Raw genomic sequence first — 5,041 nt, forward strand, 5'->3', positions numbered from 1 at the left:
CGGATTATTCGGACGTGGGAAAGTAGGTCCAGTTGAACGAGGTGGCCATTTTTGATTCGGCAAGGTAGCAGAAACTGCAGCTATGGCGGCCAAGAGGGCGACAGCGATGAACAATTTCATGTTGATTATCTAAAAATATAAATCATATGTTAATTGTAATTGATTCAGGTAATTTAAGTATATAAGAATTGTAAGACGCGAAATAATTTTGTGTAACATTTTGCAGGGCCCTTTTGCAATAGGCCGGCCCAGACTAGGGGAAAGAAAAAAAACAGGAGACGCGTAGAGTGAGTCGTCGCCTGACGAGCGAACCGAACATATCTAAAGCACGAGCTCTAGGTGAATGTTAATAAAGAATATCTTTACGAATTATCCCGATCTACCTACTGTGATTCTGCCGCCACGAGAAGAGAAGTAAATGCTTTTACAGAATGTAATTATCGACGCTTCTGTTACAATAAATACCACATAACTCTTAATTTAGTTAATTGTGTTTTGTTGATATGAAGCTTAAACAAATAAATCAAAACAAATTTGCAAAAATATATCAAAGAAGTTTATCTTATTGGCTCGTGTAAAAATGAACTTAATGTAAAAATCTTCTATTATCAATTATCTGCAACTTATCATTTGTGCTGCAAAGTACTACGTACCGTAGAGTTTCTCGAGAGAAGATTGGAGAGTTAATGTATTTCTGGTCTAAAGTCCTGACTTATATATGCATTATTCAACGATATAAGTATAGACTTATCATTAAGTTTTGTGTATTAAATGAGTAGCGCGGGATTACCCGGAACATTTTATGATATGAGGGAAGCACCAAGCTACCGAGTTAAAGTACCGTATCTCCTTCTTTCGGTTTGGTTTCTTGAAACTGGGAAAAATGTGTACACTTCCTGATAAGGTGGCGAAATTGCTGTTGACAATTAACCGATAAATTATGAACACTCGATAAAGCACATTACATCTAAATTATGTAAAATAACGTGAACTATAAATATTGTGGACTATTCAATGAATTTATTTCACAAATCTATGCTAATTTAGTAGTATATAGTATATTTAGTAGTATTTGTCTGCTCTGTACTCGAAACTTGAATTTATCAATAAAAATTTATAGAGGTGATTAAAATATTTATTTGTAAGTTTATACACCTATGTCTACAATCAACTATTCATGCAGATATGTATACATATATTGTCATAACGAATCCAGAGGATTAATGAAAAAATTGACCCTCAGATTTCACAACTGAAAATCTATTTGAAATTGATAAATTTGGAAAGGGCGCCAAGCATAACAAGCATAAGAAATTATACCGCAATATGAACAGTGGCGTGAATCGAAGACAAAAGTTTTAGAAATATTTACTAAATTCATAAGGTTCAATTAAAATGTATACAAATCAAAGTATTCAGAAACGTCCAGAAAGAATGAACCCGCAGACGGACTCGGCTTACTAAATAAGTAAAAAAATAATAATAACGGAGGCTTCAAGAAAAACTCATTTATTTGAGATATATTCCAAGGTTCGTATCTGTGTTATCGTTACATATTACTCAGGAGATGCATTTAGAGCAAAAGATTTATTATACAGTAGGGCTTACTCTGTTTTGTCTGTCCAGTGTATGTATGCCTACGGCGCTCCTGGTGACTTACCCGAATATTTAGACCCCTACTCAGGCGGTGAGGAAGGATCATTGCAATTCTTTTCTTTTTCGTAATATCATTTTTATTTTACTTTTGTTTACTCTCTGCTTTGCGGTTATTTGTCGAATTTGGTAGATGGATTGAAATTAATGAGCGGTAGTGTAAAGCAATACATTTTTAACCCTAGAACGGCAGACTTTTTTTCATCTTCTAACGGTTGACTGGGGTGAATATCAACCCCACGTGGTTCATGTTTGTAAAATCGTTCCAATCAGAGATAAAGGGGCTTGATAGTACTTGAATTTCTTTGGTTTTTAATAAGGAAGAGAATGGTAAAAAGTAAAATCAATTTCATCGAGGTTTAAATCATGAAAATTCCATCTAAAGATAAAATAATTGTGAAAATCAACAAAAACCCCACTTTTTACACAAATATTTGTATTTTTTTTTGTAAGTAGCTTATTCACAAAAAAGGCCTTTCAAAGAGGATACATTGGACTATTAGAAAAAAACTGCCATCGAGATGCTCCGTTGAAAAAGTATATTTATTAGGGCATCGTTTAAAGTACGCATGGGGTGGATATCCATCCTAGTCTGATGTTCTAGGGTTAAATATAAGGAATCAAGGATTCTAAAAAAACACATTAAAAATGTTCATCTGTGCTTATTAAATGTGTTAAATGCCGCTCTCTTTTACGTCGTAAATTTAGTGATAAGATACAAAACTTACTTCTCATAATATAACGGTAAATGTGCATCTGTTTATAATTTTTATTCTGTGATCAGTTGATACATAAATGAATTCAATAAGCATTGCTTATACGTTCTATGAAATATTATACGAAAATAAACGTGCCCTAAATTAGCGAACCCGCCACATCAGACGCCTCTCCCCTGCTTGTAATCCAAATATATATGTCTATGTCAATTTGTTAATTACGAATTGTAAACCAACGGATCAAAATTATTCTAATTCATATTTACGTGAAATATTAATTGTCCGGTAATATCAAATGTTTAAAATTTATAACTACAAAATTAATACGTTCGACAACATATGAGTGCCTTATACGTATGACTATCGTTAATATGCCTATCGGTTTTGTACACTTAACCTGCATTCTAAAGAGACTACGTCTTCATTGAATTCTAGTGAATATCATTTTTATACATATTTTGCATTGTACTAAGGTGGTCCGATCATTGGGTGCATTTTCAAATAAAGGTCCAGATTTTATATATGAATTAGATGGTTACTCAATTTCGAGCGATGCAAAATTTGAATGATTTATGACTCGAAGTTAAACATTTACTTATACATTTACAAATTAATTTTTCAACTTAAAATTATGTAATTTTATATAACCTCTGAGTATCTACTACATTACTATTATGATGACTGAACCACATCAAACCAGTATTTAAAACATTAATCTTATATTATGGCAATTATATTGTAGAATACCTACTAAGCTAACACTGTTGTTATTTAGTTGGCACTGAAAAGTCCCAAAATGAATTCGAAAATAGCATGCAAAATGCACATTCGGAGCAATAAATAGAAAATTCTATAAAAATACAATAAATTAATTTTGTGCAACAGTTCAATGACGTGCTTGTAATGAAGTAATTTTGTACTTGAATGTGAAATATGTTAATAAGGTATTTCTTATAAATTCTTCTTAACGCAAAGCAATAAGGAAAACTTTCGTATGAATACCGCGATGGGATTCCCCTGTCTTCGTTTCAAGCTTCGGTTTGTTTCGCGTGAACGTCGTCAGTCACTCCAGTACCTATATAAGACGCTTACAGTCTACTAGTCGCATATTCCCATTTGTTTTTTCGCACTCAGTATCCTCAGCTGTGTCAGAAGCAAGTAAGTAATAGAGATTAGTAACTTGAAAACTAATTAGTAATGGTTTTTTTACGAAATGCATGTGATAATGCTAAAGTGATAATTCATTAGTAAAAAATGTTTCCAAAACATATTAAATATTATGGACAATCGTCATGAAACAAATTTTATTAATATTATGAAATATACTTCGTAATTCCTTCACTTACACTTTTTTAGTAAATCTCTTTTTTTATACATAAATTTAATACTCAACCTTCATCCACAAAAACTGTCTCTGGAATTTTTCAATTTCATATTAAGAAGATGATCGTTATCATCCATATTGCAATATACTTTCAAAGCATTTCCAAGAAATAAAGTCTTCTAAATCATAATTGATATTAATATTTAAGTAAACCACGATTTTTAGAACCGGTCATACAACTTTTGTTCGGAAGACTAATAGGATTTGCTTTTTTGAGAACAATTTTCGAATACTTCAGTATATTTGTATGACTTCTAATATGTACTATTACTAAATATTTATTTACAGATCTGCTAACATGAAGTTTTTCGGAATTGTAATGGCTATGGTCATCGTTGTTCTCTTGGGATTTACAACAACGGAAGCACAGAGATTCAAATATAACATCCCACCATTCAATCCACGTGGACCCCCCAAACTACCGCCCATCAGATTCTGAAAATTCTAAAAGGAAGAAAGAGGAATTGGTTAATAAAAAATCTATATTTAATAATTAAATGTATCACATATATAAAAAATATTTTTGTCTATAATAAATAGTCATGTTACCCACAATACCATGTAACAGGTGAATGTCTAAATGGATAAAGGAAAGGAACGAATGCACAGCATATACTGAAAAACGTTGGTAGGCAAAATTTATCAAAAACGTTGATAAGTCATTAATATTTGTGAATTTCCGAAATTCTAGATTTTAATAAAGTATATACATGAATTACGTTCATTTTGCAATGGTAATTACAGAAAACGTATAATTTTGTGATATTTGTTTCACCGTACATCAAGGCAAATATATCTGAACGAATATTTTTTCCCAGTAACAGATGTATCTCTTAAACAATGTCACTTCAAAATAGTACCAAATTTAGTAGAAGATATGCTTGGTATATATCATGTACTTCACTAGGCTTGGTATGTATTCACAATTACAAACGCTTGCTCCATAATAAGATGGAACTGTGTACGATATATTAAAGAAGAATAGAAGGTTGTGGAACTTCTGCTCCAGGAGGTAGAGATGCTCCAGATCCTGTTCTCCGGCGAGAGGGAGAAATCAGGAACCAACCTGAGCCCCTTGCTGGAAATGGTTCCCCGGGTAAACCAGGTGGACTTGCTTCACCCGGACACCTTTATAAATTACCTCCACAACATAATCCTCATTTGCCACATTTCGAGGATATGCCACTCAGAAAGTCCCTTTAACGTCATCCTTATATAAGTAGGCTTAAAGATACGTCGTCTATTTGACCACGCTGTCTCGTGCTGTGGCAAAACGTGAAAAGAGACG

The 5,041-nt window shown here is 32.7% G+C and overlaps 1 long non-coding RNA gene across 1 annotated transcript; it reads left to right on the top strand.

Annotated features, from left to right (window-relative positions):
- Positions 1-3,389: 3,389 nt before the first annotated feature.
- LOC107263104 lies at positions 3,390-4,308 on the top strand. The gene is made up of 2 exons (XR_001536604.2): positions 3,390-3,527; positions 4,042-4,308. It is a non-coding gene; the product is annotated as an uncharacterized LOC107263104 (long non-coding RNA).
- The last annotated feature ends 733 nt before the right edge of the window (positions 4,309-5,041 follow it).

Source organism: Cephus cinctus, unplaced genomic scaffold (assembly GCF_000341935.2).
Source record: "Cephus cinctus unplaced genomic scaffold, Ccin1 Ccin1_contig_4043611, whole genome shotgun sequence".
In the NCBI taxonomy this organism is placed as follows: Eukaryota; Metazoa; Arthropoda; class Insecta; order Hymenoptera; family Cephidae; genus Cephus; species Cephus cinctus.